The sequence below is a fragment of the Condylura cristata genome, unplaced genomic scaffold (genome assembly GCF_000260355.1).
Source record: "Condylura cristata isolate star-nosed mole 26May11 unplaced genomic scaffold, ConCri1.0 scaffold00038, whole genome shotgun sequence".
In the NCBI taxonomy this organism is placed as follows: domain Eukaryota; kingdom Metazoa; phylum Chordata; class Mammalia; order Eulipotyphla; family Talpidae; genus Condylura; species Condylura cristata.
Window position 1 is genome coordinate 4,869,144 of NW_004567139.1, and position 14,126 is coordinate 4,883,269.

The window sequence follows — 14,126 nt, forward strand, 5'->3', positions numbered from 1 at the left end:
ATAAAGCCACCCAGCCTAATCTTTGAAATTGGCCTACAGCTTTGTTGTGGGGTTAAAACAAAGTGAGACAGGGACTCCCTGGTGGCACAAGGGGTTAAGCACAGCACTATGAAGCTTGAGGCAGCCACTGTAGCGTGAGTTTGATTCCCGGCCAGGGAGTGACCCACAGGGCGCAACAGATCTCTCCTGTCTCCCTGCTGCTCCCCTCTGCAGTATATTCCAGTAGACCCTCCTGTTCTGCTCCCCACTCTCTCTCTGATAAATCCTCCCAGCCCTGAAACTCTGGTTTGTAGCCCAGTTCATGTATGCACAAATAAATATATCTTAAAATAAGTGAGACAGCAAAGTACTTAACATAATGCCCACATTGAAGAAAGCCCTTGCAAATGCAAGCAACTGAGATTGTCACAAGGTGTCTAGATAAAACTGACTCCTTAAGTGACTAGAAATAGGACACCCCAATGCTGGCGGGGCGGTCCCAAGGTAGTGTTCCTCACAACTTCCTAACTAAGATTATGTCCATGCCTTACCTAAAACCTAGTAGGTTTTCCCCTCCTATCTGGCCAGGATACCTTAAATCCCTTGCTATTAAAGGTCATGCAAATCTGTCAGTTCATTTTATATGCGTTAAGTGGTCCCTGGAAAAATATAATTTCAATAGTATTTTCTTGGTGGTTAATAGTATTTTTTTTTCTCCTGCAACTAAAATTCTTTCTTTGCTTCTCCAGGCCAAAAAAGAAAAAGAAAAAAAAAATCTTACCATAGATCATTGCTTTGCCTGGAAAACCCACAAATTAATTATTGGATTAACTTCACTAACTGTGTCCTGGAAAGCCAGTTATTCAATTGCCAAATTATACCAGTGGAAAAGAGCAATATTCAACTTTGGGAGACACTCTAAGTTAGTCCAAGCAATTAGTAGCAAACAGTATGTGAAGCTTCCAACTACTTATTCTGAACTCAGGCCATCTGAAATCCTGATTTTATTTGTTTGCCGTGACATCTAGCAAGTTATGTTACCTATCTGTGCAATTTATGGGGTGACCAAAATCTATAAGTAAAATAACATATGTAGGCAGTCAGCACAGTTTCTGTAATATAAGCATGCAAAACCTAAATACTATGACTAGTGTTACTTTTTCTAGTATGATTTATCGAAAGGTGGGCTCTCTCATAGCACCTTCTGAATTCTGTGTTCTTCATTGTACACTCTACCGACAGTAGTGTAAAAAGCATTTGGCAGTGTTCCGAGTGGGCAAAACCCAATATATTGGAGGGTGTGAGGAGGCATAGAGCATAGTGTGTTGAAGTTCTTACTTGAAATGTCTCTGACTAAGGAACTGGATATTTAGCTAAATGACTTTTTGAAAAGTCAAGTACATACAACATCAAATTGCAAGAAGCTGTGAGGGATGGTATTTGAGCAAATATCTATTGACAAATGATTAGAATGTTCTCTGCCTTTCCATAAAGGAAATCCTGTTAACTGAAGCAGATAACTCTTGGTAATGTACCCAGACTTGGCAAATCAATGTCTTGGAGAACATAATTATACTTTCTGGAGCTAGACCACAGGCACTCAATTATTTAGAGGGATTTTTGGGCACCCAGCCCATCAGCTCTTGGATAATGTTGCAGAAGTCACAAGGGTTGCCTGATAAGGAGGGGAATGTTCTTCATCAGACTTTAAAATGAGTAGTACATCATACCCTGATCTATTTCCAATCATTCCCTAGTTTACCCTGGCCTTACTCCTGCAGAGATATATAGATAGGAAAATGCTTACGTGCAGAACGTAGTGTTTTTTATCATGCAAAATTTCTTCTAATTTATGTGAGCCTCTTGGTAAAGAATATTTCTATAAGGCCATATTTGTTCCTTAAAAGTGCTGTATTCCTAGTTAGAAATGTAACAGCATTGGGAAAAAGAATAATCATTTCAAGTGCATCTTGTTCATTGTCCACAAAACCTTTGCACCTATATAAGTTTACTGGTTCTTAGCAACATCTTTGTCAGCTGCCTGGTGATTTGCTAAGACCATGTGACCAATAAATTGTAGGCAAGGACTTAGATTCTGGTCTCCTTCCTAGACACGTGTGGGCTAAGTCTTTACACTGTTGCATGGGATTGGCCGGACGTGGCTAAGAGACAGGGAGCGAAGGACAGGTGAATGTGTGACCCAGGTGTGTGGGTGATCTGAACAGCAGATGAGTCTTGGGAGGAGGACTGAGTGAAATGCCAACTGACTTCTATTTAGCCACATGAGTGGTCTCTGTTGTCAGCTAACATATTCACAGTGCCTGGCTTCGGGAGAGGGACATTTCTGAGAGGCTGTTTTTCAGTTTACTGTAGTGAAACTGTATGTTATGAACTACTTTTGAATATAAGGGTAGCTTTTTAAAGTCCGCCATCTTACTTTTCACTGGGATCCACTGGAACCCAAACATTTACAAATTGGATATGCCAGAATCCCTTTAAGATCTTGATGGGGTTCAATTTTTACTAAGTCATTTTTATTAAATGATTTATGTTTCCATTAAATGTTAAAGCGACATTTCCACTAAAAGATTACTTTCCTATTTTACTTTTATCTCCAACAACTATATTAATATAATGGATTATACCACTCACTCATCTGAAGCTCACAGTTCAATGGCTTAAGTGGAGTGTCAGGTCTGCCATCATCATCACAATCAATTTTAGATAGAGTATTCTCATTATTCCAGAAAGAAACCCACATTCCACATTATTCTTACCCATCCCCCAGCACTTGGCAATTAGACGTCTATTTCTCTATCTACAGATAGGCCTTTTCTCACCATTTCATGACAGAACCATTTCAAATAGAATCACACGTACACTCATCCAGCAGTCTTCATGCCTGGCTTCATCCCTTAGCATAATAATATAATAAAATGGTTTGTGCAGGCAAGTTAACCTTTGTATAGAAAGCCCTTTATGCTTCCAGCTTGTTGGCAAATTTCTAAATAGTCTTCAAGTGAGAGCTTAATAGTTACTCTTCTCTGTCATCTATGCTGTCTACTCCTTTCTCCAAGCAAAGAGAACTTATGTGCATTTCAGAATCCTGTCATCTAAGCCCAGGATGTAAAAGCAATATTACAAGTATTCATAATTCCTTGTACCAATTAAGTCTGGATTGTTACAAAGTTCCATCAAAGTGAAAGAGCCTCTTTATTGTAAAGTGATGCATGCAAACATAGATTTAATTTTTTCCATATCCATTTCATTCAGTTTTAGATGATTTTCAATCAATTCCATTTTCTGTATTATTTGAATCTACCAAGAGTATTTCATTTTGGAAATTCAAAAAGCATTAAATATACTTTTCCAAAAGTCTTACCCATACTGAATTGGCTTCTAAGAAATGTTCAATTCTCCCCCCAAACTTATCACATAGGCCTTTAATGATATTAAATATAATGTGTATAATGTGTATATTTCAGTATGTGTAATACTGAAATCTGGGAGAATTCTTAGTTATATTATTTTGCTCGGACCTACCAATACTGGGTCCTATTGTAGACCAGAAATATCCTTCATTCTTAGCTGATAACTTTAAGTAAAAACCTAAAAGAACTTGAGATGCAGATGATACCAAATACATGTTTTTCTTCAAGGATGGATATTCTTTCAAATTAATGGATGTTCTTAAGAAACAATGATAAAGCAATGATTCAAAAAAAAAAAAATAGAGTGCCAACTGAATCCAAGTGGTACTTAACTCCATGCCACTTTGTGATCTACTAGCCCTTTGTCATTTTCCCTGCACCTTGGATGAAGCAACAGTGTAGAGATCAAGAATGTCATGAGAAAAATCTCTTCTATACATATCTATGGAAAATCTTGAAAAAGTAAGAATCCAGTAATTTATGTTTTGGACCAAGTCAGAATGTTCCCATTGAAACATATGAACATCATTGCTATCTTTAAAATTATCATGTGTCTCATATTTCTCATATTTTCTTGTTGACTGAGTCTTTGCTTTGCATAGAGCAAGACAAACAGGAAGTGTTCTCTGTCTACTGCATGGGTTCATGCATGGCATGCTGGGACCATTACAGATGATTTGACATTGCTGGGGTGCAACAAACTCAAAACAACACAGCTGTGTTGTGGTGAAGCAGGAAACTTAAGAGATAGAAAAGACCCAGTTTATAAAAGGCCTTGGAACATATTGTTGGGACTTGGTTCTTTGACAGCTATTGAGAACTGTGTTAAGATGAATAGTCAGTAGGTTTCAACCCATGTAGAGCTGTATGAGGCACCTACAACGTGTACGTAGGTGTGTGCAGGTATATATGTCCAGGTGAGAATGATCTGCCCGAAGTAGGAGGGAATGGTACCGAGGGTCAGAGTTAATCCCCACTTTCTATTTAATGATTATTGACAATAGGTATTATCTAAACACAATCTAATTTTTAGTACTATTTGTTGGAAACTACGTTTACCCTCTACTAACTTTAAATCTGAAGATATTATGCTCTTTAAAATCAAAGTGTTAGTCCATGAGGGATCATAAATTAAGTTTTATTAGCATTCAGATCTACTGGGCCTGTTCAATACAGATGATATTCACTATGAAGGAAATAAGTCATATCAACACGAATCCTTTAAATTGAGTAGGCACAAAAATATGAATGCTATGATCAACAATCGCAGCAAAGAAATCAGAACTTAATTAAATCTTTGCTGCATAACTGGTAAAAGACAGGGCCATATAGAGATGCACTGGTTCAAATGAAAGTTGAGTCAAATGCATCCTCCTACATCAAAAGCAAACAATTTATTTCAGATAGGTAGGTTCACCACAATCTTATCTGGTCAGGAAAGTTTGCCAACAGTCATTCCTGCTTGCTTATTATTTAAGGTTCATCTGTAGTTTTCATTATTCCAGAGAAGAGCCAGACTTCACTGTGTCATCACAATCATCTTACTTTTAAATATATATATGTCTGTGTCTTTGCCAGAGACCCAATAACAAAGAATCATATATAAGGAAAAAACTTCCATGTGCTGGGGGTTAATGCCTGTCTGCTGTGAGACGCAAGACCGGGCCCCATAGTGGAGCAGGGGTCAAGTCTCAGAGCTCTAACACTCTTCATGGTCACTACAGAATGAGTTTGGTCACCGGTCAGGGAGCTCACCCACCAGGTGCAGCAGACCTCTCCTGTCTTGCCCACTTCTACCTTCAGCAGTGGATTTCAGTCAGTTTGCCTGTTCTGCTCCCACTTTGCCTCTGCTAAATTTCCCCCCTCCACCCCCTACCTCTGGCCTATACCCCATCTCTTGTATGCATAAGTAAATAAATTTTAAAAAAAAAGAAGCAGCAGCAAAACCTGGGTGAGGTATAAACAAGAACCAATGCAGGGGATCCCAAGTTCTTTTAAAGCAAAGAACCATCATTGCTGTAGTCAGCCTAACAAGGGAGATAAACCACGCTTGCAACACAGTAGAAGAGGGGAGGTTTCCTTTGCAGTTTTATACATTTCATTTTGCATTTAGCCCAAGTCATGGACATTTGAGTCTGACGCAGTCACTTTGCCAGAAAATCTGGCGAACAGTCAGCCTCTTCCTTAGGACGTGCCATGTAGGCGGTTACTGTTCTCCCAGTCAGGAGCAAAACACCTGTTTCTTTCAGTGTGACTTTCCCCAGCTGGATGGAAGTGTATCTGTTGGGAGCAGAAAATCAGAATCTTATGGAAGTTTAGGTAAAGAGTGTTTGAAGGTTAAATGATCACAGGGAACCACAGAATTAAATGGAATCTATGTATTCACTGAAGTTACTTAATACCAAAAGTGGAATTCATGGCATACAAAAAAAAAAAAAGATAGCAAATTCCAAGATCCAGTCTTGCCCAGCCTTGCCCAACAGTTCTTCCTGTTCATCCGTAATTTCCTTGTTGTGAACCCTGTTTTTTATATTCACATCACACATGGCAGCTGATGGTACTTTATTGTTGTAACTGATTCCATGAATGTTTAGTGCACCTTTGGGTGTGAAAATCAATTAAGAGACATAACGTAAGTCGCTACTACCTGTGACCCTCACCACAAAGATGGTTCTGAGCTCAGCTGTTACTGGTAGCTCAAAATCTTCTCAGAACTGAGCCTGTGCGTCACACAGCTCACACAGAGGAAGCAAACTCTTCTTCTGGGAAGTGGATATTCCCACCACTAACTGGGAAGGTGCGCACCAAAGAAAGAAAGGTGGAAGGTAGACTTTGTTCTAGAACCTTCCTCTTATTCCCTGCCCACCCCTTTTCAGGAAACATCCATCCATTGACTACTTTCAGGATTTTGTTTTCCTGAAATACAAGGATTGTTTGTATGATTTTTTTTTTTTTTCTAAGTTCTTTGAAATACCTGCCATCAATGTAATCAGATTCAGTTCCAAGCTGGATGTCTGGTTTCAATGCAGTGAAGCAACTTCAGATCTGTGCATTACATAACATCTGGGAGTTCAGGGCCAGGAGCCTCTGAGTGACTGGAGCGTAAAGGGCACTGAGCTCATGATCAGGGTCATGGATCATCTGTGGCGATAGCTGCTCTGAAGCCACGTACCTTCAGAGAAACTGCATCACACTCATCTGTATCAAGTTACAGCTGAAGGAAAACCACACCACTTCCCCTGCAATATAAAGGAAGGGGCTACCTTGCTCCACACCCATGCCTGACCTGCATGACAAAGGAGAAAGAATTAGTCTCCGTATTACCTTTCTCCAGTTTCCTGAAAAAGAGAAGCCTCTTGCAATGGAATCTTGAAGGTGTAATCTCATTAGGATCATTTTCACAATTATTCCTCTTAATATGTTCGCAGAATCTGAGGTCTGAGGTAGACAAATCTCCTTTCAGTGACTTATTTTCCAGTTGAGCTACCTATTCTTGTGCCTAAGTACAGATACCTTTCATTTCTTAAGTCCCCAGTAGCTCTGTAAAAGCACCGAGCACTAAAGTGATAAGAACAATGGAAAAAATAAATAACTTTTCATCTATATCCCTGTTGAAACATCACCATATTTCACATAACCAGTGAAAACCTCTGGTTGATATTCAGATGATTTCTGGTGCTTTGAGCTAGTAACACATCAGCACAAAGTTATTTTCTTTCAGTAATGATAAATAATAAATCCTCAATAAAGAGATTTCTGATGGAGGAAGGGGGCAGGAAGTGGTCTTCTGTCCTGTCCATTTCTGTCCTGTCCATACCTCTCAGGTGGCTAAGTCAACAGTGATGTCTATGTCTATTACTCTCAGAAGTGAGAAGCAGTTACAGTGGCTAGAGACTTTATTATTATTATTATTATTTTTTTAATGTACCTTTTGTGTGTGTGTGTGTGTGTGTAGAAGAACTGGTGTTTAGGCCAGGGTTTCAGAGGGGGCGAAGGGAGAGGGTGAGAGGCTTCACCAGAGATGGAGTGGGGAGCAGAACAGGCAGATTGACTGAAAGCAGCCAGCAAGACAAGAGAGGTCTGCTAGGTCCTGTGTGTTAGCTCCCAGGCTGAGGAAGAAACTTGTGCCTCAGTGGGGGGTGACAGCTTCATAGAGCTGAGACTTAACCCCTGCACCACCAAGGAGGCCCTGTTAGAGAATTTAAATACTACTTGAGATTTAAATCTTTTTTTTTTAAAGATTTATTTATTTATTCATACAGAACTGGGGTACAGGCCAGAGATGCGGAGGGTGAGAGGATTCACCAGAGACAGAGTGGGGAGCAGAACAGGCAGATCAATGAAGTACACTGCTGAGGGGAGCAGCGGGCGGGTCAGGAGAGGTCTGCCTGGCCATGTGGATCTCCTCGGGGCAGGTGGGGATGGAACTCATGCCATGGGAAAGTGGCTTAAGCTTCTTAGTGCTGTGCTTTAACCCACTGTGCCACCAGGGAGGGCCCGAGATTTAAATCTTTTATGTTATTTCTTTTTATTAATACATTCCTTATTGAGAAGACAGACAGTAAAAAGGCAACAGGTATAGCGATTTTAGTTCATTAATTGTCAATAATGAATTACCTATTTGATTGAATAATGGGCATTTTAAATAATCTCCTTGAATTACCTTTTCAAACAAGCTAAATTCAATATGCTTCCCTAACAGGTTTTAAAATTAATAACAAGGCACATGTTTAGTGAACAGGTTAAAGAAGTTTGGTAGGGAATACAATTTTGAGGCAACTCATGCATGCTTCTGGTTTATTTAACACTGATATCTGTATGTGTTATATCCTGAAGCATTCTGTATCTGCAGATGCTACAGTTATAAGAATTATAATCTATATAAAATGGTAATATTCAGAAAGATACCTTGAGACCTGAGAGCAGGAATTGGCCCGGTAAATCTGGCCCACCACCACCTGTCCTTGTTAATAAAGTTTTATTGGAAGAAAGCTGCACTCATTTGTTTAGAGATTGTCTATGACTGCAATAGGAACACAGGAGTTGAATATACAGCGTAATCAGCACTCCTTTTTAGATAAATCATTCAAATTGAATATGTATACTGAGTGAGGCTCGTCATGTATTTATGTCTGCATGGTGTTGTGATTGTGTATAATAAACAATCAAAGCATTCTGGGAGGATTTCGATCATGGCAATTAATCAAACGCTGGTCCCAAAGAGAGGTCACATCCTTGAAAGCCGCTGTCAATGCTTTCCAAAACAGCAGGGTACACTAAGGCCAGAAAAATTGGCCAATCCTTAGAATTATCACAGCGTTTCAGAGCTTCCCAGTGGATTTACTTCTATCTGCTACTTTATCATGGTGAGCGTTACCAAAACTGCCAAGTCTTACTACACAGATTCAATTAAACTGATTCTACCTGCTCCACTCCAGCTCCCAGATGGTTGTCTAAAAAGAGGAGGAAGCTGTTGCTGAAGCTAAACAGATGGGAAACACAGTGGGAGGGAGGGGATTTCAGGTGTCCGTGGCTGGCTACCCTTCTGTGGTTGAACTTTGTTTTAATAATTTAACTTCATGTACATTATTCCGTGTCTTCCTCCTCATAGCTATGGGGGAAGGTAAGGCAAAGATCACCAGGTAGTTCACGGGAGTCATTTCCTCACCCCACTTAGGTGAAATGCCCTTGGAGAAAATGAACAAGGTGTAGCTAGAAACCAAGAGATTTTCTGTTTGGCTTAAAGACTACATGGTTTGCTGCCTGGTGACAGTCACGTGGCTGGGAAGTGGCTCAGCAGGGATTAGAACCAGGGCAATGGGGGTCAGCATATGCAGTTAACATCTGTGCATAGGCAGGCCTAGAGGTTACTTACCTGTCTCTCTCTCACACACACACACACACACACACACACACACACACACACTCACTCACCCCACAAATGAGCTTCTGTTCTAGACCTGTGTATTGTCAGCCAAAGCTGTCCCTGCCTTTTGGGAATGCAGAGGCCTGACTTGACCTTGTTGCCCAGGTACCCATTTCAAAGCAGATGAACTCAAGCGCAGTGCCTGCCACATGTTTAGATAAAGAGCCGGGCATTGGCCTTCCATGAAGACACCTTTGTTTTATAGATCTTGGCTGATTTAGAGAACTGGTTAGTTGGTATAGATGTGACTCTTGTATTTTCCCCCTTCTTTTGTCTCACTTCTTGCCTTTGAAATTGCCACTCTTGTCATTTCAATTCACAGATAAAGAGTAAGGCCTAGAAACCCTAGACATCCCATTACTCGCTCTCTTTTCCTCTACACTGTGACTCAGTGTACTGTGTACATTCCTGGTCTGGTAAATAATTTTTCATTGCTTCCTGATGGTTATTGCTAAAAGGCATGTTGCCATCATAAGACTCCTAAGGGCCTGTGCAGTCATAATATCGGCTTAACAAATGGAAGCGTGTGTGGGAGACTTACCTGAGCTCAGGTAAGTGCTCCCAGGCATTGCTAGTCATTAACACAGAGTGACCAGACACTACAGGGGTGAGCAAGGGTGCTGAGCTGGCAGTAAGCAGTAAGACATTAACCGGACATGAACTTACATGGATATTTCTAATCTACCACAAACCCTGTGGACAGTTGGCAAAAGGCTCTGACTCACCGCAGAGAAAGCCAATCTTTAGGCCTGTCTTCAAGGATGAGCAGAGATTTTGCACAGGCTTGGAAGGAAGGCAGTGCACAGATGCAGAAGCAACATTCCAGACAGAGGCATCATTAAGTGCAGACACTTGGCCTAAATAATTGTAGAAAACACACATTCACCCTGTCTTCAATGCTTCCAAATCCTCACTCCTGATTTTTATTAGACACCCTTCTTCTGCCCTCTCTCATCAATTTCCTTCCTTTCCCTTCCTACTTCCAACTTCTGCAAGTTCTTCCTCCTTCACTCAGCTCTTAATGTTCCTGATCGCCAGAGCCCTGCATTTGGACTTATTTATTCCCTGTTGTAATTCGTAGACTGTATCTTCCTCTCCATGGATTTAATTACTCTTTCTATAATTAAGGACCAATTCTCTATATCCAAGTCCAACTGTGTTTTGAGAGCCAGTTCTCCTCTTGCTAACCACTAGTAAATCTGTCTCCTTCAAAGTCACGCAGGTATCTTTAGCCCTACTTGCCCCGAAATAAGTACTCTACCAGCACCCTGAAACTCTTTCCCCTCATTGCTCTGTAGACATTGACTAAACCAGGAATAAACACAATTCTTTGCAACTCTTTAAACAACACATTGCTCCCCTTAATGGGGTGAGTTAATTCTGCTTCTCACCAATGTGACAATTTCTTTTCACTTCCAATGCTGCCGCCTTGTATGTTACCTATGAGAGTGGTATAATCAGGTCACCCCCATACCCACCCAGCCCCTCCAGCTAGTCAGAACCATCTACTGATTATACAAATCTGATGATGCCATCCAATGCTTTCACTTGCAATGCCCTTAGGAAAAGATGGTGGAGGAGGGTTGGTGCCTCCTTCTCTGACTTCTACCTACCAACACTTCAGCTCCATTTCTTACCACTGCACATTCTCAACTGGTTGACTGTCTCCGACCTACACCCCATGATTTGAATTTGACCAGAGAAAGTTGCCTTTCATACTGTATCTTTCATAGGTCAGATTGTTCTCTTATGGCTCCACAGCCCTTGACTTCGTGCAACAAAGCAGTTATCACATGATTTATAATTTTACTTATTGACTGATGACAACTACAATTGTCAGAAAGAGGATAGCCTCTGTCAATGCAGTACTAAGAGATTTTCATAGTAACAGAAACAATAAGAGAGAGAGAGAACACTTGATTACAGGAGCTGGCTCACATGGTTGTGGAAAGCTCTAGAATGCCCCATAGTTTTCTGGCTGCAAGTTGGAGAACCAGAAAAACTGGTAGCGAAACCAGTGGTGTGAGTTCAAGTGTGAGGCTGAAGTACTGAGAATCCAGGAATTACTGGTGTCATGAGTTCTGGAATCTGAAGATCCAGAACATGAATTTCTGAGGAATGAAGCAGCAGAAGACATTTGCTCCTCCTTTGCTTTTCCTTATGAATTAGATGATGCCCTGCAGGTGAGGAACACCTTCTTCCTTGCTCCATGGATTCAAATGCTAATTTCTGTGGAATTGTTCTAACAGACACACCCAGCAGTGAGGCTTTGCTGCTTTGCCAGTTGTCTGAGCATCCCTGAGCCCAGTCAAGATGGCACATAAAATTAAAGGTCTCAAAAGATCAACCAGGTCAAAATGACAGTGTCACCTCTTACATGCTGTGATTTTGTCAGATTGCTAACTTCTCTCTGCCTCCATCTCCCTAACTCTAAATGCCTTGGAGTAAGCTTAATTAATAGGACTTGTATCCATGGTGCTTCCCAGTTTATTGCTTTGGAGCAGAAAGGACAGCTATATGTATCCTAACACTACATTGAAATAACACTGGTGACTAGTGGCAAGGTCCTGGGCCTTCTGGCTTCCCAGCAGCCACTGGTGACCAGCGTGCAGGTATATCCTACTCATTCTACACCATGGGTGTGCCTCGGCATGGAAAGTGCCCCCAAATTTGATATATGTGCACAAGAGAATACTATTCAGGTACAGGAAAGGATGGAGTCTTGCCATTTGTGACAGCTGGATGAAACTGAAAGAGAAGATGTCCTTCTGAGGAGGTGGGCCTCCTTGGTGGCACAGGAGTCTCAGTGCTATCAAGCGATCTGTGACCACTGCAGCATGAATTCGATCCCCAGCCAGGGAGCTGACCCACAGGGCACAGAGGACCCCCTTGCTGCTCCCTCAGCTGTTTGTTTCCACAGACCCACTTGTTGACTTCCCACTCTGTCTCTGGTGAAGACTCTCACCCCTGCACTCTGGTCTACACCCCAGTTCTTGTATATATAAATAAGTAAAAATCTTTTCTTTAAAAAAGAGAGAAATCAGCCTCACTTTCACCATCTGCCTCTGTTAAGCAGCTAAGTGCTCCGATTCCCTTGCAGGACATTTTGATTTAACACATGCTTTAGGATATTAATAAAATATAAAAGAATGGCAATGCTCCTATTTGACCTAAAATAGATGGGGAAATGGCTTTTTCCTTTTCAGAGAGAGTTTAAGGACATGAGTATAATGCAGAACAGTTTAGTAAAGCTTATGCCCACTCAAAAGAAACTGAGGCTGTCTTAGCCCATGGGGACACTTAAAATCCGTAGGTTAATTTCTTACCCATCCACAGGAGCGATTTTCCAGTCCCACCCAATTCTACAAGGCATATGCCTTGCTGGGAAGTTTTAAATTGCCCTGAAAGCAAGAAAATAACCCAGAAGAAAGTTATCACTCCTAACGAAAAGAATGATGGGTGCTTCAGGCTATTTTTAGCAACCCAACCCCCAGCGGATTTAATAGCCTATAAGTGCAGCAATCAGGAAGTGAGCTCACCTGTTGCCAGAGTGAGAATGAAGTTTGTTTCTGACCCCAAGAGGGCATGTGTATTTTCCAGCCCAGTGAGACATCCCTTCTTCCTCTGCCCTCCAGCTTTTTAAAACACAAAGGATGCTCACATCATTCTGCTTGGTTGATTTGATTGGGTGTAGTGAGTAAACCTGTTAGAATAATTGTGGGCCAGTCCTCCGGCTCTTTACTTCACCACAACCTCTATCTCAAGGGTAACAGGAAATAGGGACTAAAACAAAGTCTATCTTCAAAGCTTTTAGCACCATATCTGCACCATGGGAAAGGAAACATTTGATAAAAGAATTAAAACAGAGATCTTAATAGGTTGGGTGGGAAAAGGGAAGTTTCCATGCTGCCTGGTTACCTCACAAGGTTACTCTGAACTTGGCAAACTGAACTTGGCAAACTCCCATTGATCTGAAGATTTACCTGGTAGGTCCAGGAATATGCATTTCTTTACATCTAAAAAAAAACACACAGGGGTTATTAAATAACATTTCGATTACTGTAAGATGTCGCTCAAATGATTCAAGTATTTTCAGACGTAGAATTTTATTGACATATATCTCAACCGAGGAACACCTGATTCATGAAACAAAAGCTTTCCAACACCTCCATAAATGAGTCAAACACGTTGAAATACATACCAATGACATTTGCAACAAAATTCAGTGTCTAAGAGTTATTTTACTCACAAGAAACCTCCCTGCAGCTTGCTGACATTAAGAAGCAATATATCAAGAGCCTTTTCTGGGTAACCTGATGTGTATTCAAAACATTCCCTCCGTTTACAATTTGTAAAACTTCCATTTCACAAATTATGGATGTTGTTTTAGTGTATTTCTGCACAAGATGGCCATATCTCTAAACTGAAAGTGTTACTTGGCTGACGGAGTTAGACTTCCCAGCATTATGACTGCAGAACAGTAAGTTGGAGCTCAGGTACTGATGCCACTGAGTGCGGAGTTGGGTAAGACTGACAATATCCCTGGTTTACCCCCTGGCTCAGGGCATGTGATAGTGAAAATCTGTGAATCCTTATTTCAGTGAGTTTGAAGCTAGAGAAGCAAAATTAAATGGGAAAATAAAAATGTGTGTTCCATTTTATAAAGACTATAGTAATGGAACAAGAATTTGTTACGTACAAATATGTATTTTAACCTGGTAGTCATTAAGAGGAAGGCGTTAGGGTTGTTGACATGTGGTCTCCCAACATTCTGGATGGAGTCTGTAGGG